Source organism: Erythrolamprus reginae, chromosome 11 (assembly GCF_031021105.1).
Source record: "Erythrolamprus reginae isolate rEryReg1 chromosome 11, rEryReg1.hap1, whole genome shotgun sequence".
NCBI classification, from domain to species: domain Eukaryota; kingdom Metazoa; phylum Chordata; class Lepidosauria; order Squamata; family Dipsadidae; genus Erythrolamprus; species Erythrolamprus reginae.
The window spans coordinates 10,708,246-10,722,653 of record NC_091960.1 but is presented as its reverse complement, the minus strand read 5'-3'; the positions used below and the strand labels follow the sequence as shown (position 1 = coordinate 10,722,653).

General features: G+C 40.7%; 1 protein-coding gene across 1 annotated transcript in view; it reads right to left on the bottom strand.

The window, feature by feature from the left end:
* Positions 1-4,352, bottom strand: part of LOC139173990 (phospholemman-like) — a 42,587-nt gene extending 38,235 nt beyond the window's left edge. The window contains exon 1 of the mRNA XM_070763981.1: positions 4,175-4,352. The gene's annotated coding sequence lies outside the window, so the exon portion shown is untranslated. The remainder of the gene's footprint in view (positions 1-4,174) is intronic.
* Between the last annotated feature and the right edge of the window lie 10,056 nt (positions 4,353-14,408).

The following is a 14,408-nucleotide window of genomic DNA, read 5'->3' as shown; positions in this document are numbered from 1 at the left end:
AGGCACATAGCAACAGAGTATATACATGGCCAGTTAGAGGACATCACTTTAACCTCTTCTCTTATCCACCCTTTCGCAGAGGTCCTTGACAGGGGAAACTTTTGGCAACAGGAGAAAGAGTAGCAGGCATGTAAAAAGTTTAGAACAAACAACCACATTCAGGGTCCAGAGTGTCAACAACACTGCAGAAGCTCACGCCATTTCAAACCCACATTTTGTGTGATTTTAATTTTTATTAAAATCGAAATAGCTTAATGCCAGGCACGGACACGGTGGCTCCCTTGGTAGATTTACATCGTCAAAAAAGCACAACAAAGAATGTTCTTTCTGCGTCAACTCAGGAAGCTCAAACTGGTCAAGGAGCTGCTGATACAGTTCTACAGAAAAAATATTGAGTTTGTCACCTCCGTAACTGTCTGGTTTGGTTCTGCAACCCAACAAGACAGACACAGACTTCAGAGGATCATCAGAACTGCAGAAAAAGAACCAATTACTGCCAACCTGCCTTCTATTGAGGTCCTATATACTGCATGAGTCAAAAAGAGGACTGTGAAAATATTTACAGACATCTCACATCCTGGATACAAATTGCTTCAACTCCTACCCTCAAAATGACTCTGTAGAGTAGTGTTTTTCAACCGGTGTGCCATGGCACACTAGTGTGCTGCAAGACATGGTCAGGTGTGCCGCGAAGCTCAGCAAGAGAGAGAAAGAGAGAGAGAGAGAGAAAGCAAGAGAGAGAGAAAAAAGCAAGAGAGAGAGAGAAAGAAAGAGAAAGAAAGCAAGAGAGAGAGAGAAAGAAAGAGAAAGAAAGAAAGAGAAAGAAAGAAAGAAAGAGAAAGAAAGAAAGAGAAAGAAAGAAAGAAAGAGAGAGAGAGAAAGAGAGGCATGGAAGGAGGGAGAGATAGAAAGAGAGCAAAAAAGAGAGGAAGGAAGGAAGAGAGAAAGAGGGATGGAGAGAGAGGAAGGAAGGGAGACAAAGAGGGAGAGAAATAGAGTTAAAGGGAGGAAGAGAGAGAGAGATAATTTTTTTGTCCAAACTTTTTTTAGCCCTCCCCCCCCCCCGCTCAAGGTGCCCCATTATTTTGTATATGTAAAAAATGTGCCGCAGCTCAAAAAAGGTTGAAAATCACTGCTGTAGAGCATTGCACACCAGAACAACTAGACACAAGAACCATTTTTCCCAAGCGCCATCACTCTGCTAAACAAAGAATTCCCTCAACACTGTCAAACTATTTACTAAGTCTGCACTGCTATTAATCTTCTCATCATCCCCATCACCCATCTCCTCCCGCAAATGACTGTATGACTGTAACTTCATTGCTTGATGCTTCCTTGCCTTAAAATTTACATTGACTGGTTCCTAATATGATTTGACTGCTTATTTGGACTTGGACTATCAGTAAGTGTTGTACTTTATGATTCTGGATGAACTTATAATCTTTTCTTTTATATACACTGAGAGCATATGCACCAAGACAAATTCCAATTACACTTGGCTATTCTACTCTACTCTACTCTACTCTACTCTACTCTACTCTACTCTACTCTACTCTACTCTACTCTACTCTACTCTACTCCATTCCGTTCTATTCTAGAAATGATTTGCCAAGGCCTATTTTCAGAAGATTTTTTGTTTTGACTTTCCAATTTAATTGCAACCCTGCTATTCCCATCTGAATGCAAGCTAAAAATTTGGCATCTGATGAAGCCAACAGGTTGAAGCCAATACAAACCATTTGATTAATTAGAATCAAATCAAGTTGGAGTCAAGTGTGCCTCTCCAGGAAAGTATCACCAAAATTAGCAGAAAGGTGCTTTAATAAATATGGAGAAGCATGAAAATGATTCTCACCATACAGGCCATCCTCAACTAAACAACCACCATCAATTTGCATTGCAAGTATGTTTTACCAAACCTGATTAAGAGGGGTTTTTTTTTTGTGAATTCCGTCAATTTGTGCTTTCATGCAGGGAGAGGAGAGGAGGGGAGGGGAGGGGAGAAGAGAGGAGAAGAGAAGAGAGAGAAGAGGAGAGGAGAGAAGAGAGAGAAGAGGAGAGAAGAGAAGAGGAGAGAAGAGAGAAGAGAGAGAAGAGAAGAGAGAGAAGAGGAGAGAGAGAAGAGGAGAGAGAAGAGAGGAGAGGAGAAGAGAAGAGAGAGAAGAGGAGAGAAGAGAAGAGGAGAGAAGAGGAGAGAAGAGGAGAGAGAGAAGAGAGAGAAGAGGAGAGAGAGAAGAGGAGAGAGAAGAGAAGAGAAGAGAAGAGAGGAGAGGAGAAGAGAGAGAAGAGAGAGAAGAGGAGAGAAGAGGAGAGAAGAGAGAAGAGAGAGAAGAGAAGAGAAGAGAGGAGAGGAGAAGAGAAGAGAGAGAAGAGAGAGAAGAGAAGAGAGAGAAGAGGAGAGAAGAGGAGAGGAGAGAGAAGAGAGAGAAGAGAAGAGAAAGAAGAGAAGAGAGAGAAGAGAAGAGGAGAGAGAAGAGAAGAGAAAGAAGAGAAGAGAGAACAGAAGAGAAGAGCCGCCCCGAGTTTGCGGAGAGGGGCGGCATATAAATCTAATAAATCTAATCTAATCTAATCTATATTCTTATTTGGCCAGGCGTGATTGGATATATAAGGAATTTGCCTTTGGTGCATATGCTCTCAGTCTACATAAAAATAAAAGATACATTCATGAAGAATCATGAGATACAGCACTTAATGACAGTCCGGGTACAAATAAGCCATCAAATCATACTGGGAAACAATCAATATAAATCCTGAGGATACAAGCAACAAGTTACAATCACAATCATCTGAAGCAATACAATACATTCAAACTAAATGAAAACCACTCAAGACTGCAGAAAAGATGACTTCCCCTGGAATTCACTACCTGACTCTGTGGTTTCTTCCCCAAATCCCAAAAGCTTTAACCTTAGATTATCTACAATTGACCTCTCCCCCTTTCTAAGAGGTCTGTAAGGGGCGTGCATAAATGTACCCCTTTGCTTACCGTCCCTGTCCTATTGTCCTCTTTTATCCTTACTTTTTACTTATGTTTTTACAAGTTAGTACTATCCCATACATGTTTGACAAACAAACAAGTCAATAAAATAAGTTGGAGGAAATGGGTGATAGGGATGATTAGAAGTTTAATAGTAATAGTAATGCAGCCTTAGTGGGTAGTTCGACAGTGGCGAGGGAATTATTTGCTTAGCAGAGTGATGGCGTTCAGGGAACAAAGCTGTTCTTGTGTCTAGTCATTTTGGTGTGCAGTGCTAGAGCCTCGTTTTGAGGGTAGGAATTGGAAACCTCCTATGAGAAGTCCTAGCCCAGCCTTGCCTCGAATAACCTCTGGCCAGGCGTGGAATGCACAGCCCAGAGAAAGATGCTACTCAGCCGCCAGAAAGAAGCCTCCGTTGTTTTGCAAGTCCAACGGGACACTTCAGCGGCCAGCGCTTCCCACAAAACCTCCCTTCCGCGCGGGACCTCCCTCCAGGCAGCTCCCAAACTTGTCCACCTCCCTCCTCCCCAGCCGCGTGATTAAAAGGCAGGCAGAAATTCGACCGGGCGGGCCTTTTCTGCCAAAGGGCCCCTTCCTCGCTCTCTCTCGAGGCTCGTATCCGGCCCACGCTTGTTAAAGAGGCAGCCGCTTCGCCAAAGAAAAGTTTGGAAGCAACGCTCCAAAGTTGTGAAAGTTACCGTCCGACTGGGAGGAACGACTCCACGCCCCCCTCCACTTACTCGGTTGAACTTCAAAAGCCTCCGCCCCCCAAAAGTCTTCCATATGGACTGCCCCCAGGCGTCTCACCCCCCCCCCAAAAAAAACCAGCCCGCTTTCCCTCCTTAAGAGGGCGCTGAGAACGCCCCGGGACCTACCCAAACTCCCCTTACCCAAGGATACTTGGCAGGCGCGGGTTCTTAGGGCTGGGAGAAAAGTCTGCCCTTTCCCCAGCTCCGAAAAGCCCCCCAACCTTGCATTTCACAGCTTGGGGGTCCACGTGCCCCGCTTGCTCTCTTTTTTTTGGGGGGGGGGCTTCCCAACTCCTGCCAAGTTGCTTTCTTTCTTTTCCTTCCCATGCAAGGCGCTCTGTCAGCTTGGAAATGGGGGAGGCGAGGGGGCTGCTCTCTCTCCCCGACTCTGCAAATGGCATTTGCACCTCCGGCCGCCCCCTACCCCGTCCCCCCACCCACTTACTTTCTCGCCCAGGAGGTCCGGAGCTCTGAGCGATCTGGACGAATCCTCTGCCCCCGCGGTGAATTAATCCGCGCGCCTAGGGCGCAACCCCGGTGCGCCTGGCTAAGGATCCCGGCTCCTCGCTGGCCACGCGAAAGCACGCTTCGACCATCAGCCTGGGGCAACCCGAGCTCTCTCTGTCCTTTTGCGGGCGGGACTCCCCGGCCCGCCTCCCAGCGCCTCCCACTCGCCCGCCCCGGCCCCAACCCCAACCCGGTCCCCAGACTCCGCGCCTGGAGACGAAGCTGGAGGTAGACTGGAAGCGGGACAGTGAGGGTTGTTTACAAGTTACTGTTCCCAAATCAAATAGAAAAAACCAAATAATAAATCAAGGATGAGGGACAAGGATGAGGGATAATGCTGTCTGCTAAAGCAGTGTTTCCCAACTTTGGCAGCTTGAAGATATTTGGACTTCAACTCCCAGAATTCCCCAGCCAGTGAATGTTGGCTGGGGAATTCTGGGAGTTGAAGTCCAAATACCTTCAAGTTGCCAAGGTTGGGAAACACTGTGCTAAAGGAACTGTTTCAAGATTTTAGAGCTCCAAGTGTGTGCAATTATCAACAGAAGCATTTAAAGCATGTTTATGGAGAGATTAATATAAATACTTAGGGAAAATGTTTTTTTATTTCAATTATACCCGATAATAGCTTTTGATAGATAAGGGACTATAAACGCCCCAGTTGTCTATTATATGTTGTCTGTATGTTTGTTGTTTTGTTATGTGTGTTTAATTTAAAAAACAATTTTAAAAAGGAAAAGAAATAATGTAAAATAAATTTATTTTTATTCTCCTGCCTTTGTTCCGAAGCCTGAAGGAAGACAAGACAGCCTACAGAGTCCTCCTGAATCCTATCTTTTCCCCTACCAACCATCTTGTATGGTAGGCTGGGCAAAGGCAGTCACTGAATTTGCTTGGCAGAGAAAATTGGTTCCCCTCTGTAGGTGAATTGGTAAGTTTGTTTAATCATGGCTAGCAGGCTAAGGGCGGTGCAGTGGTTAGAGTGCAGCACTGCAGGTTAGCTGCTAGCTGTAGTTCAGCAGTTCAAATCTCACCACCTGCTCAAGATTGACTCAGCCTTCCATCCTTCTGACGTGGATAAAGTGAGGATACAGATGGTATTGCTTAGAGAGGGCTGAAAATGCACTATGAAACAGTATATAGAAGCATAGAAACAAAGAAGATTGACGGCAGGAAAAAAAACCTCATGGTTCATCTAGTCTGCCCTTATACTATTTCCTGTATTTTATTTTAGGATGGATATATAAAAATATAAAAATTGAATAAATATGTTTGTCCCAGGCATGTTTAAATTCAATTACTGTGGATTTACCAACCACTTCCAGAAGTTTGTTCCAAGCATCTACTACTCTTTCAGTAAAATAATATTTTCTGATCTTTCCCCCAACTAACCTCAGATTGTGCCCTCTTGTTCTTGTGTTCACTTTCCTGTTAAAAACACTTCCCTCCTGAGCCTTATTTAACCCTTTAACATAATTAAATGTTTCGACCATGCCTCCCCTTTCCTTTCTGTCCTCCAGACCAGTGTTTCCCAACCTTGGCAACTTGGAGATATTTGGACTTTGACTTCCAGAATCCCCCCAGCCAGCTGGCTGGGGAATTCTGGGAGTTGAAGTCCAAATATCTCCAAGTTGCCAAGGTTGGGAAGCATTGTTCCAGACTATAATCCAGATTGAGTTCATATACGTCTAAATGCTATATTAGATTTTGTCCCCACTGTAGATTGTTTGCACAACCACTGAAGCCAAAACAAAAAAAAATCATTTGATTGGATTCTCACGTGGTGTCAATGTGGTTTGCAAACTGGTTTCTATCTTCATGCAGGGTGAAAATTAGCCATCTGTGGCTTATTCTGCAAACCGTGGTTACCCAAGCCATCCCTTTATCTGCTCTGTAAAACACCCAGTCACATGTCTGGGAACACAATCTAACTTCAGTGCATGGTTAAGATTTAGCAGAATGTCCCCCTGTTTAACAGAATTAAATTTCTGATTAACACATATCAAGTGATCCACACTGCAGCTCATCAAGCTGATAACCGTCAGCCTATTAACAAATGTTATCCCAGAAGAGATATAAAGCCCTTTGGATTCCTTTTTTTAAAAATAATCTTTATTAATTTTCTACATATAAAAATAGAAGAAAAAAAATAAACAAACAAAACATACAAGAAAAAAAAAAGAAAAACAGACAGATGAACGTATAAACTTGAACAACATATAAAACATATTCAGTTACAGTAGTGTCCTTTATATGCACATAGACATAGTTATTTGCTTATCACCAATTAATATTTTCTTCCACTACATACATATATTTATTTGTTATATACAAGACATAATTTGTCAACTGTACTGTTGACTCTCACGATCAAGTATTTGTATCCAGCGTGTGGATTTGTAGGTTGGTTTTCTTTAGTTCTGTATATTATGTTGTATTTGGATTATTATAAATCAGCATAGATTTCTTTTCACACAAGTCTCAAATTTATTACAAGAAAATAAACTCCTCTTCAAACTCAATTTTTTTTTTCCAGAAGTGGGCAACCCTAAAGGTTTCAAACAGGCCTTACAAATCATCCTTGACTTACAACTGCAATTGAGAACAGAATTCTGGTATATGAGCCACGCCCGATTTTATGACCTGTTTCACAATCACTGTTCAGTGAACATGCAATCATTAAGTAAATTCGGACTCCCCTCCTTGAAGCCATTTGAGAGGTTCCAAATGGCCACCACAAGATGCGACAACAGTCGCTCGAAACAGAATACCCTATGGGACTAGACTTTCAATCCTGGGCCTAGAAAGCCTAGAACTAAGATGCCTTAAACAAGATCTAAGTATTGCCCACAAGATCATATGCTGCAACGTCCTGCCTGTTGGTGACTACTTCAGCTTCAACCACAACAACACAAGAGCACACAACAGATTTAAACTTAATATTAACCGCTCCAAACTTGACTGTAAAAAATACGACTTCAGTAACCGAGTTGTCGAAGCGTGGAACTCATTACCGGACTCCATAGTGTCATCCCCAAACCCACAACACTTTACCCTTAGATTATCTATGGTTGACCTATCCAGATTCCTAAGAGGTCAGTAAGGGGCGAGTACAAGTGCACTAGAGTGCCTTCCGTCCCCTGTCCTATTGCTCTCCTATATCTCCTAGACTTTTCTTCTATTCCTATATCTCTTCTCCTATTCTTTCATTGATATGTTCTATTACTATATCTTCTTTTCTATTCTTTCTTAGATATATTTTACTATGAGTATCTCCTCTATAACCATCATCATGTATTTTACTCTGTGTGTGTGTGTGTGTGTGTGTGTGTGTGTTAAATGTTTTAACACATACAGAATATAGTTGTGGGCTATAAAATATATTAACTGCCTTGTAGTGGTCCTGGGTTGGGCCAGACAGACAGACAGATAGTATAACTCACAACCCTGAATCCTGAGGGTGCTTTTCCATTGAGTTTTAGTTTACATTACTAAGAGACTTAGCAAAATTATTAGCATTTTTAACAACTCCAGTCTAAATAACACTGGGCCTGTACCCCTTGGTGAATAATTGTTCAAAGAAAGCTGCATCCCTTGATTATCAAACTTGGGTGTGGGTGTGTGAACCCTACAATCCGATCTTCAGATGATTTGCTGACAGCTATCAGATCTGAGCAAAACCATTAGATGGCAACTAAGGGTACTGTAGTTGCCTTTAAAATCTGTTGCTGCCATCTTGTGGCTACATAGAATTTTGCAGCTCAAGCCTTTAAGGCACATTCTTTGCTGAATCCAAATTGTGTTTTTTTTTCCCAAGAGGTGACTGGACTTTGTTTTATTATTAGAAGACATTTTGCTTCTCATCCAAAAAGCTTCTTCGATGAGAAGCGAAACATCTTCAAAAAGAAAAAAACAAATCAAGATAGCCCAGTTGCCTCTTGAAAAAGCTTTGGGACAACCATGACCTGGATGACTGCGAATCTCCATAGATTCTTTGCTGAATTAGTGTGACAAAGGGAAAGGGGAAAGGATAAGGATAGAGTAGAGTAGAGTAGAGTAGAGTAGAGTAGAGTAGAGTAGACTAGACTAGACTAGACTAGACTAGAATAGAATAGAATAGAATAGAATAGAATAGAATAGAAGTAGAATAGAGAATAGAAAGACTATAGAGAATAGAATAGAATAGAATTCTTGTTTGTTTGTTTGTTTGTTTGTTTGTTTGTTTGTTTGTTTGTTTGTTTGTTTGTTTATGCCGCCAATCCCGAAGGACTAGGATAAAAAATTCCAAATCAGTAAAAAGAAGTCAAAAAATACTATCTAAACTCTAAATCCCTAATAAGACTTATATAAAATAAACACAATAACATGCATACACACCAATCCTTCGCATTCATATATGTGGCCAAGCTCGTTGTATTGGCCAATTGGACACAAAAGAAATTTGTCTTTGATGCACTCAGTGTACATAAAAAATAAAATACAGTACATTCATCAAGAATCATAACTTACAACACTTAGTGATAGACATAGGTTACTAATAAGCAATCAAATAGAATAGAATTTATTGGCCAAGTGTGGTTGGACACACAAGGAATTTGTCTTGGTGCAGATGCTCTCAGCGTACATAAAATAAAATATACATTTGTCAAGAATCATGTGGTACAACACTTAATGATTGTCATAGGGGTCAAATAAGCAATAAAGAAACAATCAATATTAATAAAAACCTTGGGATACAAGCAACAAGTTACAGTCATACAGTCCTAAATGGGAGGAAAAGGATGATAGGAATGATGAGAAAAACTAGTAGAAATAGAAGTGCAGATTTAGTAAAGAGTCTGACAGTGTTATTTGTTTAGTAGAGTGATGGCGTTCGGGGAAAAACTGTTTTGTGTCTAATTGTCTTGGTGTGCAGTGCTCTGTAGCGACGTCTTGAGAGTAGGAGTTGAAACAATTTGTGTCCAGGATGCGAGGGGTCAGTAAATATTTTCCCCACCCTCTTTTTGACTCGTGCAGTCTATAGGTCCTCAATGGAAGGCAGGTTGGCAGCAATTGTATTTTCTGCAGTTCTGATTATCCGCTGAAGTCTGTGTCTGTCTTGAGAGTTGTAAATTGTACTAGGAAACAAATATAACAATATAAATTGAAAAGATGCAAGAGATAGGTACTAGGAAAGATGAGAAGAAGAATAGTAACACAGTCTTAGTAAATAATTTGACAGTGTTGTGGGAATTAGTTGTTTAGCAGAGTGATGGCATTCAGGGAAAAACTATCTCTGTGTCTAGTTGTTCTGGTGTGCAGTACTCTATTGTTTTGAGAGTAGAAGTTGCAACAGTTTATGTCCGGGATGCGAGGGGTCAGTAAATATGTTCACAGCCCTCTTTTTGACTTGTGCATAATGAAGGTCCTCAATTGAAGTCTGTGTCGGTCTCGCTGGGTTGCAGAACTGACCCAGACAGTTACAGAGATGCAGATGACAGATCCCATTTTATTTATTTATTTTATTTATTTTATTTATTTTATTTATTTTATTTATTTTATTTATTTTATTTATTTTATTTATTTTATTTATTTTATTTATTTTATTTATTTTATTTATTTTATTCTATTTATTCTATTTATTCTATTTATTCTATTTATTCTATTTATTCTATTTATTTTATTTATTTTATTTATTTTATTTATTTATTTTATTTATTTTATTTATTTTATTTATTTTATTTATTTTATTTATTTATTTTGTTTATTTTATTTATTTTATTTATTTTATTTATTTTATTTATTTTATTTATTTTATTTATTTTATTTATTTTATTTATTTTATTTATTTTATTTATTTTATTTATTTTATTTATTTTATTTATTTTATTTATTTTATTTATTTTATTTATTTTATTTATTTTATTTAAGTTGGAGAAAAACTGCATCAACCATTGCATAACAAATCTATATCACGTTCCTACACTGGCAAAAAGATATTGACAAAATTGAACGGGTCCAAAGACGGGCTACAAGAATGGTGGAAGGTCTTTAGCATAAAACGTATCAGGAAAGACTTCATGAACTCAATCTGAAGAGTCTGGAGGACAGAAGGGAAAGGGGGGAAATGATCGAAACATTTAAATATGTTAAAGGGTTAAATAAGGTCCAGGAGGGAAGTGTTTTTAATAGGAAAGTGAACACAAGAACAAGGGGACACAATCTGAAGTTAGTTGGGGGAAAGATCAAAGGCAACATGAGAAAATATTATTTTACTGAAAGAGTAGTAGATCCTTGGAACAAACTTCCAGCAGACGTGGTTGGTAAATCCACAGTGACTGAATTTAAACATGCCTGGGATAAACATATATCCATCCTAAGATAAAATACAGGAAATAGTATAAGGGCAGACTAGATGGACCACGAGGTCTTTTTCTGCCGTCAGTCTTCTATGTTTCTATGTTTCTATTTCACCTAGAGGATTTTCCATGACCAGCCAGTAGAGGGCAGCCCTTTTCCACCAATCATCCTGTCAAAGCCAACCTGCTAGAAAAGTCCAATAAAGGTGTTGCACTACAGTATCTTACTGAGGGTTAATCTGCAAGACTTGCTCTATCTATCTATCTATCTATCTATCTATCTATCTATCTATCTATCTATCTATCTATCTATCTATCTATCTATCTATCCATCCATCCATCCATCCATCCATCCATCCATCCATCCATCCATCCATCCATCCATCCATCCATCCATCTATCTATCTATCTATCTATCTATCTATCTATCATCACTTCTATCTCTTTAACAGCACCATCTTCTTTTATAGGCTTTTCTGTTGTGCCTTTTAAAAAGCTGACCAGCATCAGAAAGTTAGCAGGTGACGCTATTTCAAGCATGAGTTCACCACAAAAGCTCCACCTGTTGAAGATTTCAGCACTAGGTTGAAGCTTAATGATTGTGAAAGCAACACACCTGTGCACAAAGAGTGAGAGAGGGAGGCAGAAGAAGGAAGGAAGGAAAGAAAGAAAGGAAGGAAGGAAAGGAAGGAAGGAAAGGAAGGAAGGAAGGAAGGAAAGGAAGGAAGGAAGGAAGGAATGAAGGAAGGAAAGGAAGGAAGGAAAGGAAGGAAGGAAAGGAAGGAAGGAAGGAAGGAAAGGAAGGAAGGAAGGAAAGGAAGGAAGGAAAGGAAGGAAGGAAAGGAAGGAAGGAAGGAAAGGAAGGAAGGAAAGGAAGGAAAGAAGGAAGGAAAGAAAGGAAGGAAGGAAGGAAAGGAAGGAAAGAAGGAAGGAAGGAAGGAAGGAAAGTAAGGAAAGAAGGAAGGAAAGAAAGGAAGGAAGGAAGGAAAGGAAGGAAAGAAGGAAGGAAGGAAGGAAGGAAGGAAAAGAATGAGTGTGTGAGAGATGGGGGAGAGACAAACAGGCAGGCAGACAGACAAAAAAGTCAGACAGATAGACATGGAGTCCAGGACAAATTTACAAAGGGGGTTCAAGCCCAAACTATAGAAAAAAAATGTTATGACATTGCTTGATGTAGCCATGGTGGCGCAGTGGTTAGAATGCAGAGAATACAATAATAATAATAATTCCTCAGAGGTTACAATAATTTTAAAAAAATTATGAATGCATTATGAATACGCCGAAATGGATAGGCTAACAATATATTTGCAAGGCCAGAAAGATTCAGAATATTATAAAATCTGGGGTAGATGGTATCGATGGATTGAACGTAGAAAAACAAAAACGAAAAGTCAAAGCTAAAACAGAAGTATAACATGTAAATAGGTAAATAGAAATGTAGAAGTAATGTAATCATTATAACAAACAGTGAGATTAAGCATAATGTGACTCCGTCTATAAAATGTGAAGAGGCTTTAAAGGAAACAAATGCAACCAGGTAACAATGCAGAATTACTTATTGTACCATCGCATTGCTGTTTTTCAAGGAAAGAATGGAAAATTAATAAAGTCTATTTAAAAAAAAAAAAAGAATGCAGCATTTGCAGGCCAACTCTGCCCACGGCCAGAAGTTTGATCCTGACCAGGTCAAGGTTGACTCAGCCTTCCATCCTTCTGAGGTTGATTGTTGGGGGCAATAAGCTGACCCTGTAAACCATTTAGAGGGGGCTGTAAAGCACTATGAAGATCATGCAGAACGCAGCCGCGAGAGCCGTTGTGGGGCTTCCAAGATTCGCCCACGTTTCTTCAACACTCCGTGGCTTGCATTGGCTGCCGATCAGTTTCTGGTCGCAATTCAAAGTGCTGGTCATGACCTTTAAAGCCCTACATGGCATTGGACCAGATTACCTCCGGAACCGCCTGCTACCGCACGAATCCCAGCGACCGATAAGGTCCCACATAGTTGACCTTCTCCGGGTCCCGTCGACTAAACAATGTCGTTTGGCGGGCCCCAAGGGAAGAGCCTTCTCTGTGGCGGCCCCAGCCCTCTGGAACCAACTCCCCCCGGAGATTAGAATTGCCCCCACCCTCCCTGTCTTTCATAAATTACTCAAGACTCACTTATGCCGCCAGGCATGGGGGAGTTAAGATATTCCTTCCCCTAGGCCATTACAAGTTATGCATGGTATGTTTGTGTGTATGTTTGGTTTTATAATAAGGGTTTTTAGTTGTTTTATTAATTGGATTGTTACATGTTGTTTTTATCATTGTTGTTAGCCGCCCCGAGTCTGCGGAGAGGGGTGGCATACAAATCCAATCAATCAATCAATCAATCAATCATAAATGGTATATAAATCTATAAATCTAAATCTATATATATCTAACTACTGATAGGTGAAGCTAGTTTCAATGCCCTTGGGTGTCCCTAGTTTTAGGGAGATGAGTATTATCTTGTGTAATGTCAAGGCTGACAATCTCTTGATTGTCTCTCCAGTGATCGATCGATTAATTTCATGCATATCATATTAAAAACATCATTATTCCAAAATGCAAATGAAACACATGGTAAAAGAAACATAAACATCTGGAAAATGAGCCCAAGCCACTTAAAAAAGAACCATGGAACATCCCAAGAGGCTGCATCTACTTAGGTCCCAGGCTAAGGAAGAGCCAAATTTTAAGAGCTCTTTTGAACAAGACTACTGGCAGAGGGGGGCAAATGACTCTCAGGGGGCCAGATGTTGTCCCACAAAGCAGATGCTAAAAAGGCTAAGGCATGCTTCCTAGATTCCATTGGAGAACACTGTTTAATGGATGGGACATGGACTGTGCCAACTCTTCCAAAAGACAGATGTCCTTCATCCCACCAAGCCTTGTGTCATATCTCATCATTGGGCATGGTGGTTGTGTTTGATGGATTTTATTTATTTATTGTTGTGGTTAGCTCTGGCCCTGCTCCTGCCCCAAGGACTGTGGATGTGGGGGAGACATCCACATGCTGCAGGCCTGTCCCCCCCCCCCCCGGTGGAGTCTGATGATGAAGGCTCCTCTGACCAAGAAGACATGAGTGACAGGGAGGAGGAGAGTGTGGCAGACAGCTCAGAAGGAGATCAATTATCTAGCTCCTCCTTGGATTCAGAACAAGAATTAATGATACAGCCACGCATCTGGAGAGCAGTGCATAGGCAGCAACAACTGAGAGATTATTATCAAAGAAAATGAGGCCACCTGTGGTTGGGTGGGGCTGTGGTAATTAATGAGGCTGCTATAAAGAGCAGCCTGTGGGTTTCGCCATTGTGGAGGATTATCTGATCATTGTGTTTCGTGACTGCTTTACTGACATTGACCTTTAGTGTGCTGATTTTTCCCCGCTTTGAAACTAAACCAGAGCAAAGTGTGTTTCACTTTGTGAAAGAAGAAGGACTGTGAATTGCCTCACAGCTGCAAGCTAAGTATCACAGAACTGATAAGGGACTTGTACAAATTACCAGTTTGTTTGGAGACGAGTGCTCTTTGCTATACAAAAAGAGGGCTTAGTTTAAGTGACTTTTCATTATAAAGAACATTGTTTTGAATTTTCAAACGCATGTGTGTCTGAAATTTGTACCTGTGAATTTTTGGGAGGAGTCTGCCAGAGAGCCCGACAGAACATTTATTTATTTATTGGATTTGTATGCCACCCCTCTCTGCAGACTAGGCTGGCTCTTTACACCGGGGTTGTCAAACTCAAAAGTGGAGCTGGATCCGGCTCGTGGGGTGCTTAGATCTGACCCATGGGAACAGCAAAGGACTGCCCCA